The 24,594-nt window shown below is 40.0% G+C and overlaps 1 protein-coding gene and 1 long non-coding RNA gene across 8 annotated transcripts in view; one reads left to right on the forward strand and one right to left on the reverse strand.

The window, feature by feature from the left end:
* The window catches only part of MYO6 (myosin VI), a 143,856-nt gene extending 132,399 nt beyond the window's left edge, over window positions 1–11,457 (reverse strand). For 5 of the 6 annotated variants that reach the window (XR_012033960.1, XM_072832303.1, XM_072832302.1 and 2 more), the window contains exon 1: window positions 11,243–11,457. The gene's annotated coding sequence lies outside the window, so the exon portion shown is untranslated. The remainder of the gene's footprint in view (window positions 1–11,242) is intronic. The other variant, XM_072832300.1, reaches the window with a different exon arrangement.
* A 227-nt stretch (window positions 11,458–11,684) lies between these two features.
* On the forward strand, window positions 11,685–24,328 carry LOC140636749 (uncharacterized). 2 transcript variants are annotated; one of them, XR_012033962.1, is made up of 5 exons: window positions 11,685–11,870; window positions 12,695–12,796; window positions 17,493–17,602; window positions 21,603–21,767; window positions 23,787–24,328. It is a non-coding gene; the product is annotated as an uncharacterized lncRNA (long non-coding RNA). The 2 variants fall into 2 exon arrangements; XR_012033961.1 differs by lacking the exon at window positions 17,493–17,602 and having other exon boundaries at window positions 23,787–24,320.
* Window positions 24,329–24,594: the final 266 nt, after the last annotated feature.

Genomic DNA, 24,594 nt, shown 5'->3' on the forward strand with positions numbered 1-24,594 from the left:
TAATCTAGAAAACAATCACTGTTCAACAAAAGACTGAACACTGTTCTATGAAATTACAATTTAATTCTTTATTTAATTTACAAGAAACTTTACAGGAATACATTTGTTTAAAGCAAATTCATGAAGTATGTCATTAAAACATGTAGTTAAAGGGCTTAAAAACTTAGACTCTGTAGGTCCAGAAGGTCTCCCCTCTCTCATCAGCTGGCAGGGGAGCACTCTGTAGAACAGGAATCTGAGGGCAAGAACAAACTAATATAAACCTCCTCAATTTGCCATTGAATATATGAAAACTAGTTCTATGCTAAACATTCATCTATTTTTCCCCATCATCTCAATGGCCAACACAAGCTGTAGTTTTGTTTGAAACCTCAAACAAAAGGATTAAAGATACATAAAATCATCTGCTCTCATCTTCAATGATGGACAGGAAGATCAGAGAAGCTAATATGTTCCTCTTGAAACACACACATGAATACGCTTTGTTCTTCCCCAAAATACCAAAAGGATAACAGACAGCAAATCATGCCCACAAACCAAAACACAGTTGTTTCATCTAATTTTAGAAAAAAAATAACAAGGGACTGGAGAAAAGTTCTCTCTGGAATAACTCAATCCTCAAATCAGGGAAATTCAAAGAGCACAACATGGAAAAACCAACAGCCTCAATTCTCCCCTTTAGGATACTAATTCTATCAGGACCAAATCAAAACAAAGAGTATGTTTATAGAAGATCCCAAAAAAGTTTGAAATCTCTCTTTTTCAAAGAAGAAAAAAAGCCCATTTACAGGAAACATATCTAAATGTATTATTCAAGCACAGGTGCTCTGTGGTTTACCAAATCTGTTTCTTTTTTGTACCATATTTTTTGTTGTTGTTTTTGTTGTTGTTGTTTTTTTTTAAGTAGGCTTCATGCCTGGCTCAGAGCCTGAACTCAAGACATGAGATCAAGGCCTGAGCTAAGATCAAGAGTCAACTGACTGAGCCACCCAGATGCTCCCCATACTCTTTTAAAGTCAAGCTTAGGAACATATTTGTTTTAAAAAAAAAAAAAAAAAAAGATGCCAAATTACATCATTTACGTCCAGAAGAATCCTTTATTTATATTTTAAAGTCTCATAGCCAGGTGTTTGTTATTTGATTAATTTGCCCAGCCCTAGGCTATATGGTTGGTTCTTCCCTTTCTGGAAGCTGTGAATAAGACCCAGTCTTGCTGTACTTGAGACAAGCAGTCTCAAGTATTTTGCAGATGGATCACAAGATTTTGCTTAATCTGAGCAAAATCCTGTACTTCTTTCTCCCTAGAACCTTCAACAGTAGAAAGAAAATACAAAGTATAATCTAATTGTTTCTGGAGGGAATACTGTTCATATACTAGGAACCTTCATACCATCTCTTAAGAAGAGAAATCCTTTTCTTTAGAAATCTCAGGAATCTGTCCAAAATAAAACATGGATTTAAATCTGTATCCAGAATTCAGATTAACTAGGTAAAACTGGCATTAACAGAAGACAGCTGAGTAACAGCAAACTGCAATAGATTTATACAGAAATTTGATGTGTCCTTTTTTTTTTTTTTTTTAAAGAATTTATTTATTCGGGCAGCCCAGGTGGCTCAGCGGTTTGGCACTACCTTCAGCCCAGGGCCTGATCCTGGAGACCCGGGATCGAGTCCCACATCAGGCTCCTGCATGGAGCCTGCTTCTCCCTCTGCCTGTGTCTCTGCCTCTCTTTCTCCCTCTCTGTCATAAATAAATAAATAAATAAATAAATAAATAAATAAATAAATAAATAAATAAATAGATAGATAGATAGATAGATAGATAGATAAATCTATCTTAAAAAAAAAGAATTTATTTATTCATGAGAGACACAGAGAAGATAGGCAGAAACACGGGCAGAGGGAGAAGCAGGCTCCACGCAGGGAACCTGACACGGGAATCAATCCGGGGACTCCAGGACCACACCCTGGGCCGAAGGCAGGCGCTAAACCGCTGAGCCACCCAGGGATCCCCTAATGTGTCTTTGAAAGGACTTGTGGAGGACAGCCCCAGTGGCCCAGTGGTTCAGCACCACCTTCAGCGGATCCTGGAGACCCAGATTCGAGTCCCGTGTCAGGCTCCCTGCGTGGAGCCTGCTTCTCCCTCTGCCTGTGTCTCTGCCTCTCTCTCTCTCCCCTCTCTCTCTGTCTCTCATGAATAAATAAATAAATAAAATCTTAAAAAAAAATGAAAGAACTTGCAGAGGAAGAACAATTATTTCACAAAAATCTTACCTCTCTAAACTATTACTATATTAAGCCATGTTTTCTGGTCTTTTTGCTATCAAGAGTCCAGGTGAGCAAGAGATACAAATTTCACAAGGCAAAGACCTTTTCTTGCCAATTTTTTTTAACTTAGTCATTAAAAGATCTTTTCTGATAAAAAAACATTTACTCTTTCAAACCAAAACGTATTTCAGAAACCTCATTAAGGTACAACAAATTTAATAAAAGGGTTTTATGTTAATAGACTTAGGTTATGTTTCTCATTGGGTTATATGGATCATCAAAAGTTCCTAAAGGGAGCATGGCTGGCTCAGTAGGTAGAGCACACAATTCTTGATCTCCAGGTGGTGAGTTCAAGCTCCATGTTGGGCACAGAGATCACCTAAAAAGAAAAAAAAAAAAAAAGCTCCCAAAATAACTGTCCAATTAAATGAGAAAGTGAATGATTTTTCTAAGCATGTATAAGACAAGTACTCTCTAGCATTTTTGAGATGTATCACAACTCTCAAGGTTTAAAAAAAAAAAAAAAAGATTTTATTTTATTTATTCATGAGCGACAGAGAGAGAGAGGGGAAGAGACACAGGCAGAGGGAGAAGCAGGCTCCATGCAGGGAGCTTGACATGGGAATCGATCCAGGGTCTTCAGGATCACACCCTGGGCTGCAGGCGGCACTAAACCGCTGCGCCACTGGGGCTGCCCTCTCAAGGTTATTTAAATCGCACCAAGGAAATGCTACAAATTCCCAAGGGTTCTAATCAATGCCCTATTTATTTTCCACTTGCTCCACCTAAGCCCCCACCCCTCTTGTGCTCTGTTCCTGCTCAGATCATCACCTAGGTTTCCCAGGTGGGTTGCAGCAATGTATGTCAATGAACAAGACCCAAGACGGAGGGAGGGGAGGGGAGGGAGCTTTTCTCTTCCCTCCCTGCCTGACTGCCTCAAAGTCACAGTTCCCTTGGGTGCCCTCCTCCACAGTGCCAGCTCTCAACTCTCAACTCTGGTAATCTCTGAAGAATTAAGGGCTTCTCACCACTGCTTTTCCCTGGGTGCTTCCCCCCCACCCCCCACCGCCACCACCACCCTTGTTTGTTCTCTAACCTCTATAGTCTGTTCTTTTGCACCATAAAGGATGAAATCTCTTTCCTGCTGGGAGCTTGCCTGATGCAGCTAACACCACCAAGTCTGGCTAATTCAAAACAGTACATTACCTAAAGAAATCCAATTTTAAAAGTTTAACAAGGTCTGAAGATCTATTCAACTATTATTTATTTTTGCTATTTGTATAATTAAGAATTAAATATTACCAGCTTACTTCCAAATGAAGCTAGTTAAAAGCTGAAAAGCTCATTACAATTAAAGTTAGGTGTGAAATTTAACACTGCCTTGTCCTCTCAAGATAAATGCCTAGAAGCCCCAAATAAGCTTAATATAAAAAATAAAAAAAAAAATCAATGAACAGATTCTGGTAACCAATATTTCACTTCCTTTACCATATACTGCCTGGTTAATCCAAACACTTTTTTTTGTTATTGTTGAAGCCTTCCTTAGGCACAGGATAAAGAAAAGTTTTAAACCAATGGTTCTCAAATTTTGGGAGGGGAAGTAAATCAACCAAAAATTCGTTAAAATGCTAATACTCAGGCCTCACCCCCACCTTCCTGAGAAATGTTTTTACCAGTTCGCAGATAACTGTGATACATACCTAAATTTCAGAACTTCTTAAAACTGGCCAACTTTAAGATTCCACCCAAATCTCCAATACTTTTCTTTATGAATGAACATTCCACATTAAACATGGCCAAAGAAACCAAAAAACAAATAAGGAAATCCCTCACAAAGTAACAATAATAATGTACCCTAACTACACACCACTGTGATACTTGTTTCACATGTATTATTATCTAATTCTGTCCTCACAGGAACCACACCAGTTAGGTAACACTGTTGCCTCCATTTTATAGATGAGAAAACTGAAGCCCAGAGAAACTAAGTAATCGGATCATGGAAGTGACTGGTAAAACCTTAGGTCTGGCTAGGTCTTAGACCTATGATCACCTGAGGTCTACCAGTCTCTCTTACGTGGAAGCTGGACAAGCAAGCTCCTGTACATAAATGCAACTCTGGAGCTTCAGACTGTCACAAAAAGGATTAAGCCTAAGGGCCAAGCAGTTAAACAAGCACTAACCCTGCCTGTCCACTCCCTCCCTACAAGTTCCCCTGACTCTCCACCCATTACTTACCAAGGCCTTCCACCTTCACAGTATGCTATCACATGCTATTAGAACATCACAAGCCTGAGTGTATATCAGCATTCCTTCTACTCTTACTACATGCTAAGTACATCTAAATCCCATCTCCACCAAGTACTGGCTGTGAGCTTGAGCAAATTTAACATCTCTATGCCTCAGTTTCCCAATCTGTAAATTGTGGGTCATAATCTCAAGTGCACCAAAGTGACGTAGAGATTAACTGAGATGATGTACATAAAGTACTTGGTTGACACACTAACACATAGCAAAAACTCAATAAACAATAGCTGCTAATCCAACATCTCAATCCTAGGTCCCATTTATTTTCTCTCAGCCTTGTTTCCTGAGACTATGACAAAAGATGGAACATACTTTTACTCATCAGGAGCAGACTAGTAACAGTGCTATACCTCAGTGGACTGAAAGCCAGGAGTAGAAAATTTTAGAGTAAATGAGTCTTTTGGTAGCCCTCAAATTGCACCACTTTGACAAATATTTCCCAACTTGAGCATCAGCCTTGCTGATTACATACTAGTATGAAGAGTCTATAATTAACCTAATTCAAAACAACAATAAAATATCACTCAGCACAGGGACTTGGTCTTAATTTATCACCGTATCATCAGCACTGAGAACAGTGCTGGCTCATGGCAGACACTCAAATATTTGACAAATTAATAAAGTATAAAGATACCAATGCAGACACACCTTAACTCATTAGTGAATCTTTACAAAAATAAGTATAATTTTCAGATAAATAACAATGTGCCAAGTGAGAAAAGTTATTTTCAAAATTCCCCTAGAATATTTTTTTTAAAGATCAAAACATTTTTGTGTGTTACAAAAACAAAAATAAATCCAAGCAGATAATGAAGTTAACACTTTTTTAAGTGTTCCATCCTAGGTTCTCTGTCCTAGAATTTAGTAAGCAGTTCAACCCTGGGTTACTTCAACACTTTAGGATGCTATGAGACCTCCATCTTATAACCATGTTTCTGTAGTTCAGCTCCTAATTGGTTGGAGGAGTCATCCTCTGTGTATCTTCATCTTCTAAACCAGCCCAGTCTTCTTCAAGGAACTTGAACTCATCGTCTACCTCTCAGAAACTCAAATCTACCAGCTGCTTTTTCTCTGATGTGGCAACTTTCCCCACTGAAATCCTCTCAAGCCGAGAGGAAAACTGGAGCTCTCACTTTTCCTCACCAAAGGGACCAATGCTAGGGCCACCTCTGAAGCCAACTCTACCACTTTCTTTTTTAAAACAAATCATGGGCTTCCCTTAAAAACTCTCCAACTTGGGATCCCTGGGTGGCGCAGCGGTTTAGCGCCTGCCTTTGGCCCAGGGCGCGATCCTGGAGACCCGGGATTGAACCCCACGTCAGGCTCCCAGTGCATGGAGCCTGCTTCTCCCTCTGCCTGTGTCTCTGCCTCTCTGTGTGTGTGTGACTGTCATAAATAAATAAAAATTTAAAAAAAAAAAAAAAAAAACTCTCCAACCAAGGACCCCTGGGTGGCATAGTCTTGGTTTCAGTTCAGGTCAGGTTCTCAAGGTTATGACATCGAGCCCTACATGTCGCTCTGTGCTCAGTACAGTCTGCTTATGACTCTTTCCTCCTCTCCATCTGCCCACCCCAACAACCAATGTTCACTTGCTCTTGAGCTCTAAAAATAAAAAAAAAATCTTTATAAACTCTCCAATTACTAACCTCAGCTCCATTAATCTACTAAAAATGTTAAAGTAGTTCCATAATAATGCATCATGGTCATTTCCTATCTTCCATTCAAAACAAAAACAAAAACAAACCTAGTAACTAACAATTATCACTTTACTGATGCTGACTTTTCAGAATTTCGAGAACCATACAAATAGAAGCCACAAAATGAAGTAAGTGCCCTTAAGAGGTTAACCCTAGGCAGCCCAGGTGGCTCAGCGGCTCAGCAGTTTATCCAGTTTATTGCTGCCTTCAGCCCAGGATGTGATCCTGGAGACCCAGGGTGGGGCTCCCAGCATGGGGCCAGCTTCTCCCTCTGCCTGTGTCTCTCATGAATAAATAAATAAAATCTTAAAAAAAAAAAAAAAAGAGGCTAACCCTAACTAACACCCAGATAACTGTAATCTACTACTGAATACACAGAAGTTCCATTGTCAGCTATGTTTCCAAGCAGCCACATAGGTAACCTTGAACAAGGTGCTTAATTTTTTTGTTCCCATTTTCTCATCCACAGAGAAAGTTTTACCACATCTACTTCAACAACTTGTTTAAAGGACCAAATGTACATAAAATGATTTTAGAACAATAAAGTGCCATACAAATGTAAGTTGTTAAATGTGATATAAATATCACCAGATTTTAAATGGATATTTCCATTCGTCTTTCTTTTTATGTCTCTGCCACTCTTTATATTTCCTAAATCCAAAGATCTGCCAGTACAAGAAAGAACCAGTTCCACCCACAGTCATATTTCAAACATACTAGGCCCTCAGTAAATATTTGTTGAAAAGTATGTTCATCCACATATTATAGAAATTTTAAAATTCTGCTATATGCAATACCTTAACTTGTAAAGGTTAAGCAGCAGACTACTTTCAAACAAAATAACAAATGACATAACTTACATAAAAGATGCCTGTGGTTTTGTCAAAAGCACCACCTTCCTTTGTGCACATTACTCAGCCTGGATATAAATATTCATCTGTGTGAATATCACCCAAGGAATGTTCTTCAGTATTCTGGTTTCACTGGAGGCATGCTTTCCTCATAGAAAAGGATTTCCCTTCTCTTTAACACTAGCAAGATTTCTAAAGATGCCAGATTGGTTCTTCTGGTTTTACAGTCTATGCTTCAGCACTTACAGGGAGAACTTCTGTGGACTTGTGCTCATTTCTCAAATTACCATTCATATACTAAATATGGAAAAAGTTTATTTTTCAAGACCATAAACAGAAAAATATTCTAATACTTCTATCTTAAGATTACTAATAGTCCACTAAATTTGTCAAATAAAAGCATAACTTTTAAATGCTAAACTTCCTGGTTCCTCTGAATATTATATAATGCCTCAAAAATAGAATTCAAGCTTATTTGGCTTTAGTTCTCGATTATCTACACTTACATACACACACACACACGCGCGCGCGATGTGTTACAGATCATCCATTAATAATTTTTATTAAGCTCTTGAATGATAGTTTTGTACTCACAGTTGAATATAAGTACCCTGAGAGATGCAAAATTCCTAATAGTTTAAACCAAATAATGAAACATCTGTAAACACAGTCACCCAACTCAGCCTTCTTACCATTTTTTTTTTAAGATTTTATTTATTTATTCATGAGAATACACAGAGAGGAGAGAGAGAAGCAGAGACACAGGCAGAGGGAGAAGCAGGCTCCATGCAGGGAGCCCGACTTGGGACTCGATCCGGGTCTCCAGGATCATGCCCTGAGCTGTAGGCGGTGCTAAACCGCTGAGCCACGGGGGCTGCCTCTTCTTACCATTTTTCTTCTCATTTACCCAACCACATTCTACTGCTGAAATGACTCCTACACTTTGTTACAAAAGATGGACTTTGTGTGCTCACTTTCATCCTTTATGTCTTTATAGCTCAAAGGACATTCCTGAAATAAATGAAGGCCATAAAAAAAACTGTTCTAATAGTACAGGTGACAATTTAATCATACTTTGAAAACAAGCCCCCCTGCGCAAGGGTTACGAACTTAATTATGTAATATTTAAAAGACAGTACTGCATTTACGGACAACGATCTCATTTGAGAAAAATAGAAAGTTCTATCTGAAACAGGAACATTGTACTATTCATTTTATCTACAAAGAAAACCAGTGTTATATTACAGTCTAATTCTAATTCCAATAAACCCACCAAAATAAAGTACACGATTTGTATAATATTCTGGTATTTACATCAGAAATGATAAAGCAACACCGTATTACTGTTCAGAGTTGTCAACTTAATGAAAAAAAACAAAAACAAAATTCAACATTAGTTTCAGAACCACATTCATGACCCATATCATCCTCACTCCTGTGTGCCTTCTTTAACACAATACCAGTTCTGCAGGTTTATTTAAACAGTCTACCAAATGAACTAAGATCAAGGCAACCTGGTCTGGTGGAAAAGACAAGGGTTTCGTGGTCAGAAGACTTAGGTGTGAATCCAGACTTTGTTCCTCTGGAGCTGTAAGACCTTGAGCAAATATTTAATTCTCTAAGCTTAAATTTCCTCATGTGTAAAAGGACAAGACCACCAACCTTGAAAATTATTTTGTAGATTAAATCTCTCAGTGTTCTGATTATACCAGATTCCTATATGGTATAGGAATTATACCAATTCCATCCAGTGGGTGGGTGATGATCTTATACTACCAAAGGGCCAGTTCAGGGGCACCCGGATGGCTCAGTTGGGTAAGTGTCTGCCTTTGGCTCAGGTCATGATCCCAAGTTTCTGGGATAGAGCCCCCGCATCTGGGAATCTGCTTCTCCGTCTCTCTCTGCCCCTTGTGTGCTTGCTCTCTCATTTTCTCTCAAATAAATAAATAAAAATCTTTTTTTAATTAATTCATTAATTTTAAAAAATGAGGGCCAGTTCAGAATTATTATGAAGTACATCATTAAAGGGATCACAAACTGTATGAGAGTTAGCAAAGCAGTAATACCATTTTTAGTCTTTTACTGAAAATGTTTTCATATACAAACATGAAAATTTCACAGAGGTCAGAAATCTTTTTAAAACTGACATTTTTAAATATCAAAATGAAGCTTCAATTATCAACAGTGAAAACTGGTTAATTTTCTAAAAAATGTTTTGGGTGCTTAGATTTATCCAAACCTCACAAAGCAAAAAAATTTAAAACTTTCTTAAAAGAGCTGTACTTTAGAACCCAGAGACAGCCCAGTTATCTAAACAATGGGCTACATGATACACCACAGTCTCCAGGCAAAGTCACAACAGGATGAGAAAAGAGCCTTCAGCCTCTCTCAGATTTCCTGGCCACTGTTATTTTAAAACTTGATCACATAAACATAAACAGAGGGAAAAAATCCACTTCAGATAAGCGCCATGGGTTATGACTTATGATCTGTTCTTAATACATCATATTAATTTACATTAAATATTACAATAATGCATTACACTTTTCTTGTTCATGCTTCTGGACTAATGAAGAATACGTGTATTACAGTTTTACATAATATGTATTTAGAGTTTTTAATCCTGTAATCTCTTTCTAAAGTTCTTTTACTTCTTTTTAAAATTACCTTTTGAAAACGAAAAGGTAACTCAAACTGGGAGAACAATGTCACATAGAACACACAAACGCAATAGGCAAATCTGCCTAAGACTAAAATGACTTGTTTACCACTGTGTGTATAATTCCTGCGCAATTTAAAATACTCAACATGAGCTGTATATTTAAAAGTCAATGAGTTACTTTGAATGGCTGCATTGTTTCAAGCTCTGGCTATAGCCCAATGTGTAATGTTTCTAAAATTAATGATAAAAAATACCAAGGTAATTTTTTCACGAAGCAATTTCCAAATATAAAACCACAACCCAAGGTATCTATGAAGTTTAGTTAATTTGTACAGATATGCTGTTTTCCTGCCAACCTTTGCACCATGACCATTCCAGCCCAAGTTCAAGATTCACATTTCATGGTGCGAAGAGTTTCAACTAAACCTTAAGAATTTTTAAAACTTTCACACCCTGACGATACTCAGATACTTTGCATCTACACCACCAGAGCATAACAGCAAATGAAACTTTTATTTAGCACGTACAGCAATCTGTGAAGTTGCGGCAGTGCTCCTAGTTGCTCACTAGTATCTGTAGATTAGGATGCATACATTCCTCCACTACAACTTTATGCCCCATAAAACGTAACCTGTCTCCTTAAACACTACAGAAATAGTATTTCCGACACGGATGTGCCAGTAATAACCCTACCAAATTACTTCCTACTTAAAATCCCGGGGTTGGGGATCCCTGGGTGGCTCAGCGGTTTAGCGCCTGCCTTCGGCCCGGATCGAGCCCCGGGATCGAGTCCCGCATCGGGCTCCCGGCGTGGAGCCTGCTTCTCCCTCTGCCTCTCTCTCTCTCTCTCTCTCTCATGAATAAATAAGTAAAATCTTAAAAAAAAACATCCCGGGGTTGGAGCATCTGAATGGTTTTAAGGAGTTTTTGGAAATTAACAAATATAAAAAGCTCTTGTTCGGTAGCACAAATGTCCATTAACATACTCAAAGTACTGGACCACCTAAGGACTAAAATTATCCCGTTCAGACGGTCCCACCCGGTCTTCTACATGACTAGACTATCAATTCAACAGTGGCCGGCACCTGATACGAAGGTATCTCCGAGCAGGCGGCACTGTTCCTGCGCTGGATTTCAAGCTTGTTTACTCAAGAGAAAGAACTACCACGGGGCGTCCAAGTCCGGGTGGGGCACCGGAGTGCTCTGCTACCCGGGGGCAGGGAAGGGACCCACAGGTAAGCCTGCTGACGACAGACCCGTGAAAACCAGAACCAGCCCCGCACCGCCGTGAGCCGCCGGCCGGGCCCAGCCGGCACCTGCCTCACCGCGCGCATCCCGGGCGGAGACCCGGCCGTCAGCCCCGGCGGCGGAGGCCCGAAGCAGCGCGGCCCGGGGACGCGAGGCCCGGACGCCGACGCCGACGCCGACGCCCCGAGGAGCGGCCCCGCGCCACTCACCGGGGTGGCCGCGAGCGCAGGTGCGCGGAGGCGAGGCTACCTGTGGCCAGCGAGGTGGAGGGCGGGGTGAAAGGTAACCAAGTCGAGCGCGAAGGGCGACTGCGTGGACAGGCTCGGAGACGCGGCGGCGGCGGCGACCGCGGTCCTGCGAGCTTCCTGCTCGGACAGATCCCGGGGCCGTCTCCGCCCGCCGGCCGGCGCCCCGCCGAGTCCCCGGCCCCGGCGCGCGCACGTCACGGCTACGGAGCGCCCAAGGGGGCGGGGGCGCCGCGGGCCGGGGCGGGGCGGGCCGGGGCGGGGCGGGCCGGGGCGGCCGGGCACGGGGGGCGCAGGCGCGCGCTCCCCGAGGGGGCGCTGGGCGCCCGCAGCCCCCCGCCCCGCCCCGCCCCGCCCCGCCCCGCCGCGCCGCGCCGCGCCGCTCGCCCCCGCCCCCGCCCCCGCCCCGCGGCGCGCAGCCTCCCGGGCGGAGGTGGGCGCGCTGGAGCGCGGGAAGGGGCCGCGGCGGGCCCGGCCGGCAGCCTCGTTCCTCCCCCTGCGGCACGGCCTTCCTCGCCGCGGTTGTCTCCAGCCCGGGTGCGGAGACCGTGGAGTCCGGCAACAGCAAGAACCAGTTCACGGAGGGAGAAAGGTGTTCAGACGCGGCCAGGACCACGCGCTTTACTCGAGGGCGTTGTTGCGGAGGGAAGAACCGCTGCTAACTAGGCTCCGGTCCGGGTCGGCTTGGGCTGCGCTGGGCTGGGCTGGGCTGAGCTACGCTGGGCTGAGCTACGCTGGGCTGGGGTGGGCTGCGAGGCGCTGGGCTGCGCTGGGCTGTACTGGGATGCGCTGGGGTGTGCTGGGCGCTGGGCTGCGCTGGGCTGTGCTGGGCTGAGCTGGGCTGCGAGGCGCTGGGCTGTACTGGGATGCGCTGGGGTGTGCTGGGCGCTGGGCTGTGCTGGGCTGTGCTGGGCACTGAGCTGCGCTGGGCTGCGCTGGGCTGGGCTACGCTGGGCTGGGGTGGGCTGAGCTGGGCTGCGCTGGTGTGGGCTGAGCTGGGCTGCGCTGAGCTGGGAGGCGCTGGGCTGGGCTATGCTGGGCTGCGCTCCGCTGAGCTGGGCTGCTCTGGGCTGCGCTGGGCTGGGCTACGCTGGGCTGCGCTGGGGTGGGCTGAGCTGGGCTGGGAGGCGCTGGGCTGGGCTATGCTGGGCTGCGCTGCGCTGAGCTGGGCTGCTCTGGGCTGCACTGGGCTGGGCTACGCTGGGCTGCGCTGGGGTGGGCTGAGCTGGGCTGGGAGGCGCTGGCCTACGCTGGGCTGAGCTGGGCTGCGCTGAGCTGGGCTGCGCCGCGACAGGAGCAGTCTTGCTCTCTGCTTTGGGTGGCAGAGGGTCTGAGATGGAAATTTTGTATTCCTCCGGCCCCCGAATCCCCATTTACTGACTAGAACCCGATCTTCTCTTTTACTGTTTTTATAAGTGACATACCTGTAAATCCTCTTTGAAAATTAAATATGAAGTGGCTATGCAAAATTGAATTATATGATGAAAACATACGTCGCCTTTACAACGAAATGAAATGGTAATGATTAATTGTAATACTAAATGTCTCCGTTGAAAAAAGTTAAGAGGACCTACACAAGATAATTACATTTTTTTTTTCCTCAACATTTCTGAGTGGCAAGTAGGAAACTTCAGGAAATCTACAAGATTCTGATAAGAGACAAATTTCAGATACTCAGTTCTTCCACAGTTCTTTTGGTGGAAAAGATAAGTTACGGTGAGATATTACGGTGAGATAGAAACTACTAATAATGAAGTAGGGAAGTAAGAAAGAGGAAGAGGAACCAAGAAAGGAAATAATTTACAGCAATCTCAGAAATTTAATTTCTGATTGCCAGGAGGTAGGTCTTAAATGTATAAAACTACATTTCAAACAAATTGGAAAAAAGAAAAACAAGAATAAGAAGAGAGTAATATCTGTTTACAGCTTTGAGTTCCTTTTGGACTTAAGATTTAAAAGCTACGTGAGTAATAACTTGTGATTTTTTTTTCTCTTGTTCTCCTTTACTCCCACTTCCATTACTGAGTCCCTTTGCTTCAAGTTCCGTATCTCTTGAATGTATCCAGTTCTTCTTTAGAACCACTACCATTATCTTATTTCAAGCCACCATTATTTCAGATCTTGCATACTACTTTAGCCAGCTAAACTTTTCACCAGGCTGCAATCCTGTCCCCTTATAATCTTCTCTACAATGCCACCAGGTTTATATTTTACAAAAGTCTATGTAATCCTGTTTTTAAACTCCTATAGTGACACTCCACCTTTAGTATAAAATCCAAATTAGTTAAGATGTGTTATGTGAGCCTTCCATTGTTTTTGTTTAAGAAGCACAGTGGGGATTTCTCTTGTTTTTTTTCTTAATTGAATTTTAATACCTTTTCATTGTTCCTCAGTTCATCACTGTCTTAAACCCCCAAAAGCTGTCCTAAACCAGGCTTATTCAGTTACCTGCTTGCCTTTGGAATCATTTGCATTTTGGATCACTGTCTTAGCCCTTCTTTCCTATCCAGTCTCATTTCCACCAACAGCCTGTCTCCATTTCTTGTACTTTACACAAGCCATTTTGAAGTACTGGTGTCTCCAGAAAAAAACAATTATGCTCTTTATGACATTGGAGTGTTGCCAAGCTAAATCCAATGAATCCTTCAGAACAAAAACTGTTTGTCCCCTCTAAGTTTTCCTGGGGCCCCTGGCTGATTCAGTCAGAAGAGCATGCAGTTCTTATCTCAGGGTCCTGAGTTCAAGCCCCACCTTGTGGCCTTAGATTACTTAAATAAATTTTAAAAACTTTTAAAAAGGAAGAAGTTTTCTTTAATCCTCTTATCTAACACTTAGGTGCAATTTGGTGGTCTTTTTCATCTCTCTCATAGCACTCATTGCACGTATCTCTTCCAACACTTATTTCACCATTAATATTTTATATATCCACCAACTGAACACATCATCTGAACTCTTGATGTTGCCTCTGCTCATTCTAGTCCATTCTCTCTCCACTCCTAGAGTTACCCCTCCCCTAAATCTGATTGTGTCATCTCCTCTACCAAATCCTGATGACTTTCAGATCAGTGAAAAACTCATTTATATGATTACAGAATCCTTCACAATCCTGAACTTACCCAATCCTTTTTAATGCTCCTCTATCCTCAAAACTCAGTCTGTTATTTCCTCTGTCCTAACTCTTGCAGAATTTTTCATTTCTTTGTTTTCCGGAGCACCCACTTCATACCTATATTGTAGCACTTATTAAGTGGTATCAACATTACATTTTTATATTTGTTTCCCTCTGTAACAGCTCTCCAAAATACTGAGCTTTTTAATTTGTTTTTATTTTTTTCAAGATTTTATTTATTCATGAGAGACACTGAGAGAGAGAGAGAGAGAGAGAGAGAGAGAGAAGCAGGCTCCATGCAGGAAGCCCAATGCAGGACTTGATCCCAGATCCTGGGATCACACCCTGAGCCAAAGGCAAACACTCTACCACTGAGCCACCCAGGCATCCCGATACTGAGCTTTTTAATTAGAAATTTTACCGTTATTTTTTTCTCATTCCTAGAGATGAGCACAGTGTCTGCCTCACTGAATTATAACAACTGCTGAAATGTATTAATGTTGTGTGCTAATACTATAGCACGCACTTTACATAAATCATCCCAATACATTCTCAGAGGCCTATGAGGTAATACAATGAGGATTTGCTTTTAGCTTGCCTAGCTTCTGAATTCCCATCCTATTTGTGGAGAATTATTAATTTTGAGTCTTGATGGGAACAGGGCCTACCTCACACTTCGCAAACTGGGTTTGGTCAAAGTCTCTCTCCCCACTAGGGCATAATCATGGCATGGGACCTCAGTTAACACAAATGGATGTTCTCACCTGCAACTTGGAATCTGGATAGGGTGATGCAAATATGCAGAGATAGAGATAATTCACAGTTGTATAGATAAATGTGGCAACCCAGATCTGGTCATGACAGTGCTAACAGTGACATCATGAATAGATGGCCTTGCACATTTTACACACCAGTTCTCCATCATTCCCAGTGATTATGTGAGCTACATAGTACTTGTCCACTACATTCTTCTTCTAGATAAGTTAGCCAGAGTTTTTTGTTGTTGCTTTCAACCAAGAACCCCAATTAATCTAGAAAAGTTCTATCATTATCCCTATCTTATAAAAAAGTAATAAATAGGTGCTCAAGTGCTTATTTAATGAGTGAGATATTTGCAATACTATCACTTCTAGAAGAAATTTTTATCATTGCCTCAGTTAAGAGTTTTGTATGAATAGTAATCATCTGGAATGTATAGGGAACTAAGTTACAGGAAAGAAGCAGATCCCTAAAGAGATAGTTTTGGGAATTTTTCCTTAGGATATATCTTAGCCCATCCTCATACATCATCAACATTTTTATCTTCCTTACTTTATCATAAAAAACTAATGTTTGATGATTACTGTAAAATAATAAATAATTTTGTTAAAAAGTTTGAATGATGTTTTAAACATATTACTGAACTTACTCTAGAAAGTAGCCCAATACATCTTACATATGTTTTCAGTATGAAAGACTAAAATTAAAGCTGAAATGTCATTTATCAGTAGACACTTCGATTTCTTTTTGTGGAGCCCAACACAGGGTTTGAACTCATGACCCTGAGATCAAGAGTCAGACACTTAACTGACTGAGCCACCCAGGTGGCTCAAAAGATACTTTAAAATTTTTTCTTAACTAGATCACCATACATTTTTTTTTTTATCATTCTATCTCCTGGAAATTTTTGCAACTATGGTTTCCCTTATTTAAACTCCCAGTTGTTTTTCCTGAATTGTTTTAGCGGCGTTATAATTAAAACTGAAACAAAAGCACAAGCGTGGCCAAAGATCATCACCTCAAACACTTAACTGTCAAATGTCTTAAAAACAGTCTTCCAAGGGCACCTGGCTGGCTCAGTCAGTAGAGCACACAACTTTGATATCAGGCTTTTATGTTAGAACCCCATGTTGGGGCCCCACATCGGGTGCAGAAATTACTTTAAAATAAAATCTTGGGACGCCTGGGTTGCTCAGTGGTTGAGCAACTGCCTTCGGCTCAGGGCGTGATCCTGGGATCTGGGATCAAGTCCCACATCGGGCTCCCTGCATCGAGCCTGCTTTTCCTTCTGCCTGTGTCTCTGCCTCTCTCTCTCTGTGTCTCATGAATAAATAAATAAATCTTATAAAATCTTAAAAATCTGAGGTGCCTGAGCGACTCAGTTGGTTGAGTGCCCAACTCTTCATTTCTTCATGATTTCAGCCCTACTTTAGGCTCCACACTCAGTGGAGAGTCTGCTGGGGTTCTCTCTCTCCCTCTGCCTCGGCCCCTCCATCTGTTTGTGCAAGTTCCTGCTCTCTGTCTCTCAAGTAAATAAATCTTAAAAAAAAAAAAAAAAAACCCTTCCATCTAATATGCCATACCCAGTCATCTTCAACTCAAGTGCAGTAATTTGAAAAGGGACAGAGAAGAGTCATTTATTTTTTTCGGACCTATATGGGTCAGATGTAATCTAACCCAATTATAGAAATTAAGAGAAAGCAAATGAGTGAAGGCATTCTGGAAGTGCAGAATTATGTTAAAACTTATATAAATGAAGTGAATATGTGAGAAGGAAACAGGTTCCAGGCCTGGCTCTCCAGACCCATGACCTGTATAAGTCATTTAATCTCATGGAGACTCAATTTACTCATCAATAAAATAACAATGATAATAATACCTCCTGCTCAGGGAAAAGACTAAATAAAGCAAGCTAAAAAGAGGTTTTTACAAACACTAATCTTGCTACATGCTAGAAAAGTTTATAAATATATATATATCTTGTAAATATATTTGAGCAAGAAAGAAAAATCCTTAAATTAATGCTAAAACTTATTTGAAGTTAGCTTTGTTTTAAACTAGTTAATACAAGAAGTCAATTATTGAATTTCTTTTTATATTGTTTTGATGAAATCTGAATATTAAAAAAGTCATAGAAATTTATATAAAATATATAACTTCTAGGAAGTTTTCCTAGTCTACAGAAGTCTTCCTACCATAGTTTAGGAATATAATGAGAAAAGTAATTGAATATCTATTTTTCTTGCATATTATAAATAAATGATTACACTTGAATTTATGGATATTTAATTTTAAAAATCAAATGTACAATTTTTTTTATTTTATTTATTTATTTATTCATGAGAGACACAAAGAGAGAAACAGACATAGACAGAGGGAGAAGCAAGCTCCACATGGGGAGCCCGATATGGGACTCCAGCCCAGCACCCCGGGATCACAACCTAAGCCGAAAGCAGGTTGGTACTCAACCACTGAGCCACCCAGGAGTCCCTCAAATGTACAATTTATTTTTTTTTTATTATTATTTTTTTTTAATGATAGTCACAGAGAGAGAGAGAGGCAGAGACATAGGCAGAGGGAGAAGCAGGCTCCATGCACCGGGAGCCCGATGTAGGATTCGATCCTGGGTCTCCAGGATCGCGCCCTGGGCCAAAGGCAGGCGCCAAACCGCTGTGCCACCCAGGGATCCCAAATGTACAATTTAAAGAAGCTTTGCAAAAGTAGAAAAACAAGGCTGAATTAAATTTTAAGACAGAAAACCATAAAGATATATATCATAAATAGATGATCTGCATAAAGAATTCAGTGTCATAATTCAGAAAGTTCCATTCTCCACAGCCTACATAAATAGTTCAGAAAATACACCAGAAAATTAGTGGTGTGTAAGAGCTGCAAAATTATATTTTTATAAATCCCTAATTGGTTAGAAGTTAATCATTGTCTGTGATCAATTGGTTGATTCTCATTCAGATAGTATCATTAATGATTCAACCCTCAGATTGGATTTAATGCCCAGTGAAATATTTTGTGTAGATCTTTATGTTAGTACACTTCATAGTATAATGACTTTTTTATTTACATGTCTGGGAGCCCACTGAAATCTTACCTGTCTTTGGACACCCAGAATCAGCTGGGGCACAAAAGGCATGGACTCAGTAAATATTTGTGGAATGGAGTTGGGCTGAATGAACTTGAGCTCTGGCAGGTCTATTTTCAGAAATGAGTTTTTTAGGACATTTTAGAACTTTGTCATTGGAGAAAATAGGCTTTAATTTTCCATGGGAAAAAAAATAAAAATAATTTTCCATGGGAACATGTAATTTATATTTAAATCACTATTCCACAGATGATTCAATATTCATAAAGAATCTGCATATATTTCATCTCATTTTTTTAAAAGTGCATTTCATAATACTTACCATTTTTATTTTCACCAGTTATCCTTCAATTTTATATGTTAAGCAATTGTGATGTTGCTATCTTATAAAAAATATAAAAATGAAAATAAATTGTATCTTCTCTGAAGGTTATGAATGAGATATTCAAAGTTGATATTATAGAATATAAAAATTACTATGTATATAATATTTTTTTAAAAAGATATGGTGTGGGGAGTACTATTTAAACAAATCAGTGATACACAACAGACTTCTGAACAAAATTTTAAATAAATGAAAACACTGGTAGTGGCTGTTTTCTTGCTTTAAAAATAGTAGTTTCTTGAAATAGATCAAGGAAGTATCAAGTAATCACTGACCAGGAAGTGGCTAATATGTCAGAGTTAAATATTATCCTACTGTTAACAATAAACAGAAGTTTGAAGACAACGAAGCATTAAATGTATTCACAGAGTAATAACCTGAGTTCATTCACATAGGCTTTATTGAGATTGACCAAATGATTATTATATTAGTCAGCCTATGCTGTGTAGCTAACCAAATCTCAATGGTATATAACTAATTCATTCATTTTTCTCCTGAGCAAGTGTATAGTTCTCCTAGGACAACTCTAATTTAGGCTGCTAGTAAATTCAACTCTGTTCTAGTGTCTCATTCTGGGGTTCAAGATGAAGGTCCAGTGGCTACCTGGGGTATACTCTTCTTGGGTCCGAGGTCAGAAACATACTGTGTCTCTTAAAGTCTAAGCCCAGAATTGGCACACTGCTACTTCTGCCCATATTCTATTGACCAGAGAAAGTCAGATGACCAACCCCAGCGTCAATGGGGCAGGATAGATAGTCTTACCATGAATGTGTAGGTAATAAATGTTTGCTGAACAAAAATCTAATAATCTAAATAATCTATTGAGTTTATTAATTATTCAAAATGATGCATTAAAAAGAGTTGGAGAGGTGCCTGGGGTGGCTCAGCGGTTGAGCATCTGCCTTTGGCTCAGGTCCTGATCCCAGTTTGCTGGGATCGAGTCCCCTATCAGGTTCCCTGGGGAGCCTACTTCTCCCTCTGCCTCTGTCTCTGCCTCTCTCTCTGTGTCTCTCATGAATAAATAAATAAATACAATATTAAAAAAAAAAGGGTTGGAAGATTAAGAGGTACATGGCAGGCTTCTGAGATGCTTATGATGTTCTATTTCTTACTTCGGTGATAATTACACAGGTGAGTTCCCTTAGCTATATATTCATTGAGCTATACATTCATTCATGATCTGTATAATTTTTCTGTATGATATACTTCAAATAGAAACTTCTATATAAAAACTTTAAAATTTTTGGCATTTTTTTAGATTTCTGAATTTTTAGTTATTTTCTCTTAGAAAAGTCATAAATGACTTGATTCTAGAATAGAAAAGTCTTTTATTGGGACACCTGGGTGGCTCAGTGGTTGAGCATCTGCCTTCCACACAGGGTGTAATCCTGGAGTCCCAGGATCGAGACCCACATCAGGCTCCCTGCCACATCAGGCTCCCTGCAGGGAGCCTGCTTCTCCCTCTGCCTATGTCTGTCTGTCTGTCTGTCTGTCTCTCTCTCTGTCTGTCTCTCATGAATAAATAAATAAAATCTTAAAAAAAAAAAAAGTCTTGTTAAAAATTGATGTGACATGAAACACTTGGCTGGATCAAGAGCCATGTGATTCTTGATCTTGGGGTCATGTGTTCAAACCCCATGTTGCGGGTAAGGCTTACTTTAAAAAACTGCTGTGAGAGGGCAGCCCCGGTGGCGCAGCGGTTTGGCGCCGCCTGCAGCCTGAGGTGTGATCCTGGAGACCGAGGATCGAGACCCACATCGGGCTTCCTGCACGGAGCCTGCTTCTCCCTCCACCTGTGTCTCTGCCTCTCTCTTCGCTCTCTCTGAATGAATAAATAAATCTTTAAAAAAAAAAAAACTGCTGTGAGGGACCCCTGGGTGGCTCAGTGGTTGAGCATCTGCCTTTGACTCAGGCTGAAAAATGGTGATTCCAGGGTCCTGGGATCAAGTCCCGAAAAGCGCTCCCCACAGGAAGCCTGCTTCTTCCTCTGCCTATGTCTCTACCCGTCTCTCCATGTCTCTCATCAATAAATAAATAAAATCTTTAAAAAACATAAGAAAATAAATAAAAAATTGCCGTGAGAAAACATGTGTCTTTCCAAAGAAATAATAGGTATTCCTGAGATTAAATATATTTGCATATTTATTAATAAGGTGGAGATAACCAGGAAAGTTAATTTAAGCATATTAAAAAAAATATCTAAGGTCATTTCTGGATACAGTTGAAACTTGTAATTTTGCTTTTGAATATTTAAAAACAAATGTAGATAAGTGTATTAGTTATTGCCAATTTGATCATGCCAATAATATTACAAAAAACAATTAGAAAACAATCTGCCTCAACATATATCCCCCCAAACTTAGTATTATCTTTTTTATGTTTTATTTATTTTTTTTAGTATTCTAATAACATTTTAAACCAAAAAAATTAGGAATTAAAAACAGTTCTTTTAGGGATCCCTGGGTGGCGCAGCAGTTTAGCACCTGCCTTTGGCCCAGGGTGCGATCCTGGAGACCCGGGATCGAATCCCACGTCGGGCTCCTGGTGCATGGAGCCTGCTTCTCCCTCTGCCTGTGTCTCTGCCTCTCTCTCTCTCTCTCTCTGTGTGACTATCATAAATAAATAAATAAATAAATAAATAAATAAATAAATAAATAAATTTTAAAGTTTATTTAAGTAATCTCTACACCCAGCATGGAGCTCAAACTCATGACCCTGAGATCAACAGTGCCATGTTCTTCTCATTGAGCAAGCCAAGTGCCCCCCAAAAATAGCTTTCATAATTTATTAAGTGTATATAAAAATATATTCAAATTATTAGTAGATAAAATTTTACTTGTGTATTTAAATCTTTGGAGCATATAAGATTAAAACCTTAGCGTTATTCAAACTGTGGATAATATTAATGTAGTATACTTTTTAAGGAGCATCTTTTTTCTTTAATAAAGATTTTATTTATTTATTTGACACACAGAGAGAGCACAAGCAGGAGGAACAGCAGGCAGTGGGAGAGGGAGAAGCAGGCTCCTGGCAGAGCAGAGAACCCCATGTGGGGCTACGTCCCAGGACCCTGAGATCATGACCTGAGCCGAAGGCAGATGCTCAACCACTGAGCCACCAAGACGTCCCAGCATGACTGGTATTATATAAAATTGAATTATATAATATTAGAAAGGAATTGAGGTTTTTACAGTATAATGCCATAGCATCTAATAACATCCATTCCTGCAGGTCTTACTTATGGCTATCAATGAAATTGTATAGTTTTCTCATTCAAGGTATATGTTTTTTGTAAAATTAATTCCTAAGTATTTTATACTTATACTATATGATAAAATATGATCAAATTGGCAATAACTAATACACTTATCTACATTTGTTTTTAAATATTCAAAAGCAAAATTACAAGTTTCAACTGTATCCAGAAATGACCTTAGATATTTTTTTAATATGCTTAAATTAACTTGGCCTGGTTATCTCCACATTATTAATAAATATGCAAATATATTTATACTAAGTCTTGGTCATCACCATGAGTGATTTTCCCCCAATTTCTTTTCTAGATTTTCATTGTGTATTTATCAAAGCAATGTAACAGATTTTTTAGTTTCCTAAGTTTTCTACTTGCATAATCACCTACTCAATAAAAAACATTTATCATTTCTCTTATTTTCCAAAGTTTTATAGCAGTTATTGCATTTTCTTGTCTCACTACATCTGCTAATAATGCAAAAGCAATGTTGAGTAGCATGAGAACCTGTCTAGTTCTTGATGTACTGGTTGTATTTCACCATTTAATATATTTTGTTACTATGATACTATACTCTATGTTATAACACATTTCTCTAATCTCAAAGATTGTTATGGACAATTAAATTTTTATATGATCATATAAATGCCCTTCTTTAATCTTTGACATAACAAGTGATATACTTCCTGATATTGAACATCCTTAAACTTAGTTATCACTTGTTTGCTTATTACTGGATTCTAATTGCCAATGTTTTATTTAGATTTTGTCAATTGTGAATCATAAATTACATAATTTCTTAGTTTTCCTTTTTGACACCATCTTTACTAGAGCTTTTTATTAAAGGTGTATTGGTCTCATAAATGAATTGAGAGTTTTTCAAACATTTCTATGGCCTTGAATTTTTAAAATAATCTGATTTAAATGTTTAAAAATTCAAATACAAGAATTGATAAGGTCTTTGTTCATATTCAGTGGTAGCTCAGTAACCCCTTGTCTTTTCTTTTCAGCGTACATAGTATAATCAAGTTGTCTACTTTTTTTTTTTTTTTTTTTTTAGAGAGAGAACATGAGTGAGGGGTGAGGAGTGTAGGGGCAGAGGAAGAGGGAGGGAGAGAATCTTAAGCAGGGTCCACAGTCCCCTGCGTATCTCAGAGTTCAATGTAGGGCTCAGCCTCATGACCCTGAGATCATGACCTGAGCCAAAATCAAGAGTTGGACACTTAACTGACTTAACCATCCAGGTGCTCTGCATTGTCTTACTTCTTGAATCAGTTCTGATATTTTTAACTAAGAATACACTTATTTCCTCCAGGCTTTCATATTTCTGGTCATGTTATATGTCTCTATTTGTTTAAAGTAGGCCAGAATAGGGCAGCCCGGGTGGCTCAGCGGTTTAGCGCTGCCTTCAGCCCAGGGCCTGATCCTGGAGACCCAGGATCAAGTCCCATGTCGGGCTCCCTGACTGCAGCCTGCTTCTCCCTCTGAATGTGTCTCTGCCTCTCTCTCTCTCTCTCTCTCTCAATCTCTCTCTCTCTGTCTCTCATGAATAAATAAATAAATAAATCTTTAAAAAAAAAGTAGGCCAGAGTAAGAAATCAAAAAGGAAAAAAGGAACATTAAGAGTATGTAGAACCCTTGTAAGTTTGCTTTCTACATAACTTATTCCATTAATTACTTACTTAGCCTCCTATTATGTACAACATACTGCTTGGTGCTGGGGACATAGTGGTGAGCAAAAAGAGACAGGCCTTGTATACTTTTTTTTTTTAAGAATTTATTTTAAGTAATCTCTACACCCAAATGTGGAGCTTGAACTCACTACCTCGAGATCAAGAGTTGCATGCTCTACTGACTAAGCCAGCCAGGTGCCCCTAATGTCTTTTTCTCTCCCTCTGTCTTTTTAAGTAGGCTCCACACCCAGCATGGAGCCCAGCATGGAGCTTGAACCTACAGCTCTACAAATAAGACCTGAGCTGAGATCAAGAATTGGATGTTCAAAAGATGAATGGATAAAGAAGATGCGGTTTATGTATACAATGGAATATTCCTCAGCCATTAGAAACGACAAATACCCACCATTTGCCTCGACGTGGATGGAACTGGAGGGTATTATGCTGAGTGAAATAAGTCAGTCAGAGAAGGACAAACATTATATGGTCTCATTCAATTGGGGAATATAAAAAATAGTGAAAGGGAATAAAGGGGAAAGGAGAAAAAATGAGTGGGAAAACCAGAAAGGGAGACAGAACATGAGAGACTCCTAACTCTGGGAAACGAACAAGGGGTGGTGGAAAGGGAGGTGGGCAGGGGGTGGGAGTAACTGGGTACTGGGTGATGAGCACTGAGGGGGGCACTTGATGGGATGAGCACTGGGTGTTATGCTATATGTTGGCAAATTGAACTCCAATTTAAAAAAATATGAAAGATGAAAGAAAAAGAAGAAAGAAAGAAAGAAAGAAAGAAAGAAAGAAAGAAAGAAAGAAAGAAAGAAAGAAAGAAAAGAAAGAAAAGAAAGAAAGAAAGAAAGAAAGAAAAGAAAGAAAGAAAAGAAAGAAAGAAAGAAAGAGAAGAAAGAAAGAAAGAAAGAAAGAAAGAAAGAAAGAAAGAAAGAAAGAAAGAAAGAAGAGAAAGAAAGAGGAAAGAAAAAGAATCAGATGTTCAACCGAGCCACTTTGGCACTCCCCCATGTGCTTCTTTTTAAAGCCCTTCTGTA

The sequence above is a fragment of the Canis lupus genome, chromosome 7 (assembly GCF_048164855.1).
Source record: "Canis lupus baileyi chromosome 7, mCanLup2.hap1, whole genome shotgun sequence".
In the NCBI taxonomy this organism is placed as follows: domain Eukaryota; kingdom Metazoa; phylum Chordata; class Mammalia; order Carnivora; family Canidae; genus Canis; species Canis lupus.